We start from the raw sequence: 13430 nt of genomic DNA, 5'->3' as shown, positions 1-13430 counted from the left end.
TGTTCCAGTGCTTGACTGCTCTTGTGAAGCTCAATTTTTCCAAGCACAGGATTCATAAGCACATCTGTTGCAATGTGTCTGTTGCGCCTTCTTCTTTCACTGGTCTTTCCAAGAAGAAATCTGGCTCTTGTGTTCTCTCTAGCTCTTCTGTAAGTGATTGAAGACAGCAGTTGGAACGCCTGGGCGTTCTCTTTTCCAGACTGAACATCCACAGCTCCTTCAGCCTTTCTGCATGTGTTTTGTGCGCCATGCCCTGAGCTTGTTAGTCCAGGCTCTGCTGGACTCACTCCGCTTTTTCAGTATCCAGCTAGTACTGGGATGGTCAAAATTCAATGGAGTACTGCAGGTGTGGCCTTACCAGGACATTATACAAGGAAAATGACCACTTCCCTTGACCTGCTTGTGATGTTCTTGCTAGTGTAGCTTATATGCAGGTAACCCTCGTTGCTCTAAAGGCATGCAGCTGGCTTACGTTCAGCTTGATGTCCACCATGGTTCCCAGATCCTGTTTTGCAGAGCTGCTCCTGAGGCTGTATGTGCTGCATGGAGTTATTTCACCCGTCATGCAGGACACTGTTGAATTTCATGAGGTTCCTGTCAGCCTATTCCTCCAGCATTTGAGGGGTCCCTCCACTGTTACAGCAATTTCTGAAGGTTGGTGACCTCCACGAACTTGAATTTATTTGGTACTATTGCCAAGGTGCCTAATGGCCCATAAAAAAACAGCTGGACTTAGTTTCAAGGAATGTTTTTTTTTTTTTTTAATAAAGAGCCAAACTTTTAAGATTGGTAACCTGTCTTTTTGTGCCAAATGTACATGAAATTCCAGATAGTTCAATACAAAATTTCTGGCAAACATTTTTCTTACTCCCTTGCAAAATACTTTGTTTCAAATACTTAACAAAATGACATTACCAGAATTCATATTGATTATTTGTTGAGAAATGTGTCCAGTACCCTGAGGTGCAGTCCAGTGCCTAAAACCATATGGTTAATTTACTTTGAGATCCTTTATAGATGATTTGTTTAAAGGAAACCTTAGCAGTCTAAATTAATATAGTAAAAAGTTCATTAGCATGTGCTCCACATTGTCCCTTGTGGCTACTGTAAGTTAGTTCATGTCTCAAAATTACCACTTCTTTCCCCTGGGAAGAATTTTCCAGGCATCTCTCAAATGCCTTTTAAAAAGTCTTATCAAAAGCATCACAGAGAAAATGACTCTTGTAAAACCACTGCCTGCCTGCTCTGTTATTAAACACTTCCCATGTCTGTCTGCCTGGAAGCAGCTACATGAGCTGCAAAGATGAAACAGACGTGCCATAGAGTAGCGTGGCTCAGCTAAGGGGATGCTGTGACAGCTCTGACCTCTGAGTGCCTTCCGAACTCTGCATCCAGTGGAAGCTCAAAACAATGAGTGCCTGTCCAGCTACACCCAGATTTGTTTCCTGCTGCCATACTTTAAGGAAGTCTGCTCTCTGTGGGACAGCGGCTTGCAAAATGTTCTACAGCAGCCAAATGGTAGGGGCTGAAAACAGTGTGACTTACTGGTGTTGATGCCCATCCTCTTTGTGTATGAGTCATACATGCAAAACTGTGTGAAATGAAATAGTTGATAAACATAGTTAGCTGAGAGGCATTGGAGTGTGGTAATTCACTATAATTTAGGGTTTTATTCACCTAGCCTAGCATTCTTGGAGAAAGCAGCAGGTGGTTTGATAACCTTGCCACTCTGGGGATGAATTAGAAATTCGAAGTCCTGTGGTATGTAACTTCTTATAAAAAAAACCTTAAAGTATTGTTTTGACAAACGTGGGACTCCTTTTCTGTGACTCTACATCTCGGGTTTCTTAGAGTCGTCTAGCTTGGTAGATGTTTTGAGGCTTTTTGACATAGCAGCTTTCTTAAATAGCTTATCAGCTCATATTTAGTACAAAAATTCTCAGACGTAAGAGACTGAGATCACTGGAGGGGAGGGTTCTTCATCCTCCCATGTCTGGGAACAAGGCTTGGGGTTTTTTTAGAAAAAAAAAAAGTGCTTTTTACTTGTATGTGCGGTGATGTTTATTTAATAGGTGACAAGATCAATCTTGGTTACTTCAGTAAAATAATGTTTTTACTACTGAAGTCCTCAAGACCTGGTTCAGATTTATAGATATGCTAATAATGGTTAGCTCTTAAAAAGAGTGAATTCTCTTTTAAAAAAAAAAGAGTTTATTAGGAGTACAGATGACGTTCTTAAGCTGGCACAGTTAGGTTTTCAGAACACAAGCTGAAGGAGTGAACCAGTGCAGGAGCCTTGCTCATCTGTTTCAAGTATCTACTAATACAACTGTGCTCACTGCATTCTGTTAAAAACTGCACCATTTGCTTTTTTAGAATGTGAATCTTAATTTGTGGAATTACATACTCAGCAGGGAAGAGGGAGTGATAGGTTTTGTTGCTTTGAGATAGCACAAACAAAAATGCTTTGTCTCTGAATCAGGCTGTGTCTGTGTTGGCAAGTTGGGAAGCCATTAGATACACTTGGCAGTATGGAAACATACTGGTGACTGTGATGGGAAATGATTAAGCCAGTATGAGAAGAAATCAATGAATTTGATAATCATTGATATGTACAATGTATTTTGCTCTTGTAAACTATACTAAAAACTTAATTGATCCATAGGAGGAAAAAGGTGACAAAATTGCTCTCTGATAGTGGTTGATAGTTGCAACATTTTTGACACAGGTCACTTGAAATTCATAATAAGGTGATACTTCAGAGACTTTTGCATAAAAAAAAATACAGAACTTGTCTTAAATCACTGACCATGCTTTGTGTATGAAAATTTTAAGAGAAATTCTGGTCCCTTGTTGTATGTATATTAATCATGAATTACCTGAAATGACAAAACCCAAAAATTTTTTCAGAGTCACTGAACAGCTTGTATCTGCTTTGTGGTGCTTCTGCAGCAAGTCCTCACACGGCAGCATTCAAAATAACAGATGTACATCCTATGTCTGCTTTCTGTAGGCAGAAAGGTAGTCTGTCGCCTTCCATTTGCTGTGGGGTAATACAACAATATATATTGTTCTCCATTAATGTTGACAGGCCACTACAAATGGTGATTTACCCAAGAACATTAAGTGTAGCCGTGTAGTTCAGTGGGTACTCATAGGTGACGTTAATGTATAGGTGTAGTTTTTTATTTCCATAGTCTGTTAAGGCTTAAATGAACGAAACAAGAAAGCCTGTGTTATGTTCAGAGTTGTAAGTAGTGAAAGAAATTCTATAGCACATAATGTCTGTTTACACAGGACTTTTTTTGTCTGAAAGGTGTTTTTTTTCAATAAATGTGCGATGATTAAGGGTTTGGATCCTAAACTAGAGCAAAGGGGCACCGTTGACCTCAGCTGAACTGTGCTGTTTTGTAACAGCAGAGGAAATAGCAGGAAGTATTTGCATTCTTCACTATTTCCAACACTAGAAGATAGAGAAAAGAGCTGTGACTAGAGGACAAAGGAAAAGTTAGAGGTGTTAAAGAAAATCGTTTATTTTAGTTGTGGTAGGACTTTTTCTTATTGCTTACATTATCCAAATAGGCATGTATTAACTCTGATGACTCACTTTTTACTCTTAGTTCATTTAATCGTTGATTGGGTACCATCTAAATTAGGCTGATACACTACTCTTGTGCAAAACTTCTGAGGCCATCAAGTTTAGGCACAGTTTCGTTACATTTTTAGCAGAAAAGGAGAGGACTTGGTGCTGCATGCTTACCCTAAGTGTAAGGTTTGTCCTTGGAGGGATCTACACTTGCAGCATTTAGTTCTATATGCTAATGGAAATGAAGAGGTTTTATGCATGCGTGGACAGCTTTTGTCCAAGTGCACACATTTAGAAAAGGTTTGCCTGATACTAGAAATGGGGTACATAATAGTGGCCTTCTACAGCCACTTAATTGTGATGGAGGATGTGACTGAGGTATGCATTTGTGTCTTTCTTGCTCATTAACTAGGTCATAGCTTCAGCTGGTATTAGTACTTCTAAAATCTACTGAACTGAAGCAAATCATCCAGTGTAAAGATGCTGGATGGAGCGGAAGGATGAATTGTATTTGCCAACCAGCACTGAGGCCATGAAAGACAATAAGTTATTCAATATAAAAAAGGAGTGCCAAGGGCACAAGGGAGCAGATAATCATTCTTGAAACCTACAGTGCTGGTTCACTTAATACTCAGAAGCATTTGCTGTTTCAGAGTTTGTACGCTTCATGAAAATTCAGTGGGTTTTGGATGGCATGGCCTTAGTTAATAATTCATTGCTGATGTATTCATAAGGCCTTATCTTCCACTCTGCTTTTTGTTTATGCTGATGTCACTCAGCCGAAGACTGTACAGAGCAGTCCTGCACTAGAGCACGGATCCAGTTTACAGCTTTCCTCTAAGCTACAAAGGGTGTAGCCACACTTGCTACCATGTCTAGTGATGGAGTGTTCTAGCATGTGACTTTTGTTTGAGAATTGCAGGCTTTCTTACTGGGAGAATGAATAATAAATCCAAACATCTTGGATTGGTACTAAATAAATGCCAGCATTAGGAAGAGGACGAATTTGTTTCTATAAAGACTGTTTTCACTAAAACAATTCACGTAAAACTTGGGTTTGTGCCCTTTTTTTAATTGATGGACTGTTTCACTTTCTGAAAGCTGGGGATGTACAGTAAATTCACTGACCTGATAACTAGAGAACATTTTTTTGGCGTAGTCATTCTTGAGAATGGCTGCTTCCCATTATCATAGGTCCTAGGTAGTCTGGCTGTTGTTGTCATCATTTACTTATTGCGAAGGAGAGAACCCTAAGTTTCGCTGATTCTCTGCTGCATCTTTTCAAGGGCAGTGTGTATATTCAGAATGTATGATCCTTTTGCTGAAGTTAATGTGTATCAGTTCTTTAGTCTATTAAGGGGATCTCTCTTCCAGCTGTATTTCACCTAGGATCAAGAGAAGCTTACAATGAAAAGGCAAAGGAGGAGACCATTGAGAAAAAACTGAGAACTTAATACGACTTCCAGTCATCCCTTCCCCCACCCCCATTAACAGCATAAACCCAAATTCATCATCTGTTACCACTGCAGTGCAACAGCTTGCTTCCATCCTGGAATGTTGAAGGGTAGAAAGAAATGCAAACTTTTACACCCTTTCCATTGTGAGGAAGGTGTAGGACTGAACGCCAAAGAAGCATCAATGTATGCACAACAAGAATGCTAGTGCTTTCAATCGATTCCATGTAATCACATACCGTGTCTGTGACTTCATTTAGGAGCAGGTGGTTTAGGTAGGCGTAAGAGGAAGTTGAAGTGTTCCTGTCACCAGTATTTCCTCTGAACTTCCCGTTACCAGTAGCTTAGGAGCCCCTTATAGCAGGTTTTGCATCTAGACAGTCATTTTTAATAGCTGCTGATGGTTTCATTTTCAAATATTTACTTACGGTTTATGTAAATTTGGAACAGATTATTATCCTCTGCTCAGTTTTTACCATTTTTCATATTTTTTTCAGATCTGTGGTCCAATTTAGTATGCAAGATGTTTGTGTGTAACAATTTTGACCAATTGCAAAAGGTGGAAGTATTATTCTCTTTATCTGATGCATATTCTAATGTCTTCAATAAGATGGAATAAATGTTTTAAAATTCCGAGGCCTCAGACCACAGTAAGAATTTTATGCTGCAGTGGTGTTTGCTTTTACATGTGTATGCTTTTACATTACAGTATGACTAGTAGATCAAATTTGATGGCAGTTGTCAAAGCAAACTAAGAATGCACGTATTCTCCTTTGTTTTCCCTCTTAGTTCAGAGTGACAGTGTTGATTTTCAAAATACTCACTGTTTTGTGGTATTAGCATTGGCTTACTGTCCAATATAAAAATTTCTAGTAAGAATTATTTATCTGTTGCACTGTCTTTCATTGTAGTGGTTGTGTTGAGACAGCCAGTTTTGCATTATTCTGTGAAGTAGTAGGACATGTCTCTCTAGTAAAAAATAATAAAATAATTACACTGAAAACAGTGTGACAGACACAAATAAGTTACAAAATGCATAGAAAGCAGGTGTCCCTTCCCCAAGCAACTAATGAGTTTCATTATTATGCTATATTTTTAAAAAATATTCAAAACAATAACACAGGTAGAAGCAGTGTAGGTGTTTAAAAATGAAGCATAATGTAAGAAACAATCTGAAGCAGCTGGTTTCAAGGAGGCAGAAATTACTATAAATAAGAGGTGTGGAGCAGATTCGAGTAGTAGAAAAACGCAGAGCTTATCTTCACTTCAATCTGGTGTTTGCCTTTTTGGTTTCTTCAAGGTAACTAACACTACATTAAAACATGCTTGAAGGCAAGGTGCTGTTGCTGTGCAGTATTTAAATGGAGGTGATTCATAGGGCAAAGCTACAGAGGTGAGGGGAGCTGCATGGGAAATTGTTACTTTGCTTTACAGGAATTGTTTTAAAATTTCAGGAAGTCTTCCTGACTTCCTAAGCAAATCAAAACCTGAATGTCAGTGTCAAATTTCTGTGAATGGAAAGAGCAGATTAAGACAATTTTTTTCAAACACTTAGTTTGTGTTGCTATTCTGAGACAATTTACTGTAAACTAACTTGTTTCTGGTCATGGTTTAACCCCAGCCGGTAACAGAGTACCATGCAGCCGCTTGTTCACTCCCCCCTCATCCAGAGTGATGGGGAGGACAATCGGAAAGGTAAGTAAAACTCAAGAGTTGAGATAAGAACAATTTAATAACTGAAATAAAATAAAACAACAACAACAAAAAAAACCCCCAACAATAATGATAGTAACAGTTATAATGAAAAGGAGGGAGAAGGGGAGAGAAACGAAATCCAAAGGGAAGGAATAAAAGAAAACAAGTGATGCACAGTGCCACTGCTCACTGCCTGCTGACTGATGCCCAGCCGGTCCCCAGGCAGTGATCAGCAGCCCCAGGCAACCCCCCTGCACCCACTGCCAGTTTATATACGCAGTTTGACATCCCATGGTATGGGTTAGCTCTGTGGCTAGTTCAGATCGGCTGTCCTGGCTGTCCCCTCCCAGCTTCCCGTTCCCCCCCAGCCGTCTCGCTGGCAGGGCCTGAGAAACCGAAAAGTCCTTGACTTGGTATAAACATCACCCAGTAACAACTAAAAACATCAGTGTGCTTCAACATTGTTCTCGCACTAAATCCAAAACACAGCACTGCACCAGCTACTGAGAAGAAAATTAACTTTATCCCAGGTGAAAACAGGACATTTCTAAACAAAAAATTAGACTAGCTTAAAAATCAAGCGTGTCATTTGGAGGGGGGGGGGTGTCAAAACAGGACCTCTCAACAATTTTTCAACTTTTCAACTTACACACAAAACCATTTTCCAAAATTGCTACTCTTCTTTGCAATATTTTTTTCCTGTGAAACAGCATTTTTCTATGAAACAGTGGCTTTGGATGACAGTTCTGACCTCATCAAGTTTCCAAAGAGATGCACATAGTGTTTATTAGCAATAAACTTACAAACAAGAAGTGTCCATTCTTTAGTAATAGAGGTGATACTTAAGAAATGGATGTTGAGTAAGAGAGGGAGGCTTCCAAGGGGTAGGGCAGAATGGGATGAAATCATATACAAAATATCAGAAAGCAGAGAGATGTTCACAGCCATACGTTTGAGATGAGAGGACTTTTATTTAGGAAGTGCTCAACTCAGAACAAGTGGAGGGGAGAAAAATTATCTGCAATCAGTCTTCAAAAGTGAGGATGTCAGGAAAGCGAGACAGAGGTTAGAGGCGTTAGTGAAAACTGAGTATGAAAAGGATTATAGCACTGAAAGAAGGGAAGTAGAGAATTTCAGCAAGAGTCTAGGAAGAAACAACTAGACACACATCAGCGATAATACAGCTAATTTGTTGTCTAAAACTGTTAGTTTCTCAAGTAGATCAGTTAATTTTTAATTATTGGAGAAAGTAATCAGAACATTAATCTGTCTTGGTCAAAAATTTCTTTTAAAAAATTAGTTTGTTCCTATATACTATGCTTTGCATGTGCATAGACTCAGAATTGGCTCATTTTTTGATTGGAAGTGCTCTGATTCCATGTTATTTAAATATGGGAAATAATATCTTACTACCTCAAATGTTATTGATCTTCGGATGAAGTGTTTACATCACCTGGGACTAATTGTAAGGTGACGGCTTTGCAGAGATATTAAAATAGCTTTTTATGGTTTAAAAATTCCTTGTTTTCAAGCTTCTAGATTCTTGTATGCTGTGTTTAGTAAGCAGCACCAGCAACTGCTGTAAGGAATGAAAAAGCAATTGTGTTTTCAGTTCATTAACTTTACTAATTTGACAGCTTTTCACAGATAGCCATTTCATGACTTCAGGAAACTTCAAGACTACTATTTAGCATAATTTCTTTACTGGAGGAAAAAGATGTATTTTAAAAATATGTGCAGTGTAGTTTTAAACCCTCTTTTCTTCAGAAAGTTCAGGTGAAATATAAATAGCTTAAGCTACTCTGAATTCCTTAAATGTGATTTAATATTAGTCTTTTAAATGTTGAGCGATCGGTTTGGTCCTTTAAGAAAGGAGAAGTTTACTTCTCTATCTGTCAGCCGTACGAATAGAGAGTTCTGTTTTATTGTTTCATGTGAATTCATTTCATGCATTTTTAAATGCAAATCATGTTAAAAAATGTATTTTTGGAATTAAATTATTGTAAAATTACAAAGTTCTGAACAACGTTGCTATGAGACAGACTATTAAATACAAAAATCTTTAAAAAAGCAGAAGTAGAACTTACTGATGAGTTCCACATTACCGTTTTCATGCCTATAGCCCTTTTGAAAAGGTGGTTAAAAATTTACCAGCCTCCTATATAGAACCACTATTTGCAAGATAATAAAAAATTTACCAATTACATCTGCAGATCTTGGCATTACTTTTCTGTCTGCAGAAAGGTCTGGAATTGGTAACTCTAGAGATGCTCTACTCTATTGTGAGGATCACTGGACTGCTGCTTCAGCATGAGAGCTGTTACGATTTACGAGTGCTGAGAAGCACCCCAGAAAGCTGCTGTGCAATCCAAGTACTGCCAGAGCATCCCGACACTTCTTCCTGGCAAAAATCTCATGATTTTTTATATGGCTAAGCTGAAAGGAGGAGGTGACAGGCTGCCATGACAATATTGAAGCAACACTGTTCCCCTCACTGATCAGTATAAGGAAGATCTGAATCCTGTTTAAAATTTCTGATTTTCAGATAGGTGGGGGTAAAAGCAACAGAAAGGTAGCACTTGCCCATCCTTCTCAGTCTCTCTATTTTTTTAATAGTGAGATTTGTTTACAGTTAAATTTTAATTTTTCAAGTTACTTGAAATAGCTCTTCAGAGGGAAAATTACTGTAACTTGTTACGCCACATAACAACCAGAGTATTAATTAAAATCACGGAATGTCACTTACCTCATCGGTATTTTCCTTTTCTGAATGTTTCTAAAGAAAATCTGTGTGCCACCATGTTAGCTTAAACACATTCATGTGAAATACATGTGTTAAAGTTGGAGTCTGTCTCCTTGTCACGTGAGTGTGGATTGGCATACAGTTGAAATCAGTTGTGCTTTACATAGTTGAGGAGTTTAATGAGCAAGTAACAGTGGCTTTTAAAATTATACACTGCAGTGCACTGTATGGTAGGTGATTGCAGTTGTAAAACTGTAATTGTGTTGGAACTGAGAACATCTGCTAAGGGAATGACACTTAACTGTTGCCAATTAAAAAACAAAAAACCTAATGCTGTAAAAACAGTATTGAGATATTAAGTATATGAGGTTAAGCTGAGGACATAATTTTAATAATTATATTGAGTGAATTAGGGGTAGTTCATGAAGGAAAATATTCTGTTGTGCTCCCTTATGTTATCTATCCTCTTTTTGTTATTCACACTGTGCTCGGTGAATAGCTGGTATTTCAGCAAGGCATGTAACTGATCCACACATTTTCATGAAACAGATACCATCTCATGTTCGAGCACTCCATGAATTAGTTGAGTGATGCTTACAATGCAGAACAGCGAGCCCTGAATAGCACTTGTGGTGGTGTTAGAACTGGGGCTGCTGCAGGTACATTTAAACCATTCTGATAACCTGGAAGTAACATTTCATTTGGGACCAGTACTAAACCGACTCAGTCAATTAAGGATTCCTGCTGGTGTCAGCACTCCTGGGGACATACCCTTGGCAAAATTTCACTAGGTGGTTTAGAAAGCAAAACAGGCAACATACTGTGATACTAAGGAAACGAGCTTTGTCTTAAAACTTCAAAATACTGCAGCATTTTTTTAGAACTGCATTATTAACCTCTGTAAACTAGCTGGAGTGGACTTACATTACTGATTATTAATGAAGTCATTCACAGTTTCTTTTTTTAAGAACCTGTTTCAAGTTTCTTGTCAAAAGCTAGAGGTCATGATTCTATGATGTAATCATTTTGCCCACATTAAAAATTATAGTCACCTATAGTTTAGCAAGGTTTGGACTTGGTGGGTGGAATACAGTTATAAACTTTTAACACAGCTTTGTTAGGGGTGTGACTTTTGCCTCCTGTTACAAAAACTGCACCACTGAAAAATCTGTTTGCAGGTGCTCAGTAGAGATTTGGCAAAAGCAGGGTATCTCAAAATCCATTCCCATTGCGTGTGAATGGAAAATAAAAATTGAGTACTTGAATGCTTCTGAGTGCCAGGGTCGTATAGGGAATGAGTGGGACTATTCATGTAGTCGCTACTGCGATGAATGCAAGAGCAAGCTGAAAATAAGGTGATGGTGTTTGCTATTCTTTCAGACCCACTATAGACCAATCTTCGCAGAGGAAAAGGCTGCCTGGCTCTGAGATCGAGGGAATAAGAGCAGTAGACTGTGACAAATTGCCTCTGGCAGGGGAAGGGAGAGTCTGGTTTGGAGGGTAGCGGCAGAAAAACTGTGGTTGAAGTGAGTTAAACAAAGGTAAGACTGGCTGGGAAGGAATAAGGGGCTGCGAGCTGAGAGCTTACTGCAGCGGCTGGACCTCCACAGACGGAATGGTGGGGGCTTGTCTAGTGACTCCAGAAAAGTGATTTGGGTGCCCCTGTGGTGGCAGATAATGAGACTCCAGGTATTTCCCCTTCCTTTCAGAAGGAAAGAAAATCTAGAAGGTGACATGAGAAAGTATTACACTAGCGCCAGTAAAAGCTGTCTTTGCTGCTTCAGTTTGTCCCCTCTGTGCGGAGGCAGTTATTTCAATAGTTTTATATCCAGCTGTTTCCTCAAATCGGCGGCCTCATCCAGAGCACAAGCTGGATCTCCTCCTGAGATGTGGGAGTAGGTTTGGGTAGGGAGCAGAGTCAGTAAGTAGACTTTTCAGGATCCTTCTTCCATTTGCTGATGTAGTTTGCTTTGGTAGTAGGGAAAGAAGTAGGAGATGGGGTGCTCATCCTGGTTTGTGCCCCTGCTGCTCTGTTGCTGGGGTGGTGGGTGTTGTGCATTATTGTGGGGGAGCTGGGAAGCTCCCACCTGGGGTGGCTGCATGAGCCGCGTATGTTGCGCTGCAGGGCCATGCTTGGCAGAGCCGTGTGGGCACCCAGCTGCCTCTCAGGTGATGGCTGACTTTGTTCTGTGTTGGCTGCATGCCTGGCACAAACCTCTCAGCTGTGAAAATGCAAAGTGTGCGAGGCCACAGTTGCAATGAAGGGGGAGTTTGATGAGCACTATTAATGTTCAAAGTCTTCTGACCAGTTGGACCCCAAGTATCTCCAGTTCAGCTGCCCAAAGTTACCGAGATCTTTATCTCCAGTCTGTCTCACTTCAGTGAGGGTACAGTAGTTTTCTGACCCAAAGTTAATTTGTTTGACGTGCATACCTGTTACAATGATCAATGTTTAAGGCAAACCTTGAGGAAGACTAACAGTTACAGATAAGGGGTCAAGGCTGTGTGCTGAGTTATGGTCAAACGTGGCATAGCTCCTTACAGGAAGAACATCATTCTTTCTGTACACAGCCAAATTAATTGTGGTGGGGTTTTTTGTTTGTTTTTTTTTTTTTCTAAAGCAATCAACAGTTTTATGTTACACTATTAAAATTCTTTAACTGTAGTTTGTTAAAAGTTACATGTATGTGTAATTGCAGGTGAAAGATAACAGGCATGCGAGTATTTGTGTACATGTACAGGCACTTTCTGTATGTGTTTTCCCTGAGCATGTTTTCTCACAAAGAAATGCTGAGGGTTATGCTAGGTTCAAAAAAAGACATGGAAGTGTTCCTTAGAGACAGGTCTTTTAATTTTGCAGAATGTGTGTGGTCAGAGCAATTATGTCCTCTTTAAGCTGAATGAGAATTCCATTTGAATGTTCTTGAGGTTGTTAGGAATATATGATATGACTCATAGAATTATCTATTATTCAATGCATTGTTATTATACAGTCAGAACTGAGAAGAGGCAGGATGATCTTGTCTTTGACCTTCGCTTTCTAGAATGCTAAACCAATGCATTGAGTGATTTCTTTCTCACTTAAGAGGAGGGAGACTTACAAGGGTAGGAGTTGCTGCTTTATGCCCACACTGGAAGAAAATCAAATATTGGAATGATATGTTTAGATAGGTGCATATAAAATCATTAACTGAGTGAGGGGCAATGGAATAACATGATTAGTAATTAACATATTTAACCAAATTATTTAGTATTTTACCCCATCAGTAAGAACATAGTATCTGTAATTCCTTTAGAAAACAGGGAATATCAATCCTCTGATTAATGAAGTTTTATCTGGTAATTGTAAATGTAGCTCTTAGAGAAATGAATGCTACTTACAGGCAGAAAATACAATTTGTATAAATTCTAATAGATAGTTGTATGGTTATAGGGATAATAATTTCTGTAGCAGAAACCATATGCTGTGTAGGTAATGGTTAGAGGAATTCTTATCTGAAGAACTGTAATATTAATAATCTTGGGAATTATTAGTTTTAAAATGTGCTTAGAACAAGTTTTATTTTAATAATTTTAGCACAGTTTTGTGGTTGTAGAATCTTTCAGTGATTTTATTATCAACTCATTAATGTCTTCTCTTGGCAGCTGCTATTCATGCAACGAAGAAAAGGGTGAGCAGGTATAATGAAACTTCAGGCATTTCCTTTGCATTTGATCAACATTTTTAAAAAAATCTTTCTATAATTTACTAGTGTTCTTTGTTATTTCCTTGACCACCATTGCAAATATCTGGAACTCACGCTCTCTGGTTAAACAGTCTCTCTTGGCAACAACTGAAATATGAGGAATCAATGTTTATTGGTATTAGTACAAAGCAGCCTTCAGCCATTGAGGAAGGGGTACATGTTAGCAGAGACTAGGATCCTACCATGGTGTGTCTCTGGAAACAGCT

General features: G+C 38.9%; 1 protein-coding gene across 7 annotated transcripts in view; it reads left to right on the top strand.

Moving 5' to 3' along the window:
• SORBS2 (sorbin and SH3 domain containing 2) overlaps positions 1 to 13430 on the top strand; it is a 248174-nt gene that overhangs the window by 136815 nt on the left and 97929 nt on the right. Inside the window, exon 1 of one of the 7 annotated variants that reach the window (XM_040608868.1) lies at positions 10908 to 11019. The exons of 5 other annotated variants lie outside the window; for them this stretch is intronic. The gene's annotated coding sequence lies outside the window, so the exon portion shown is untranslated. Of the gene's footprint in view, positions 1 to 10907; positions 11020 to 13430 lie in introns of those variants that run through there. One more of the 7 variants, XM_040608940.1, reaches the window with a different exon arrangement.

This window comes from Falco naumanni, chromosome 1 (assembly GCF_017639655.2).
Source record: "Falco naumanni isolate bFalNau1 chromosome 1, bFalNau1.pat, whole genome shotgun sequence".
Taxonomy (NCBI): domain Eukaryota; kingdom Metazoa; phylum Chordata; class Aves; order Falconiformes; family Falconidae; genus Falco; species Falco naumanni.
Note: the sequence above shows the minus strand (reverse complement) of the source record. Positions and strands in the feature narration are given on the sequence as shown.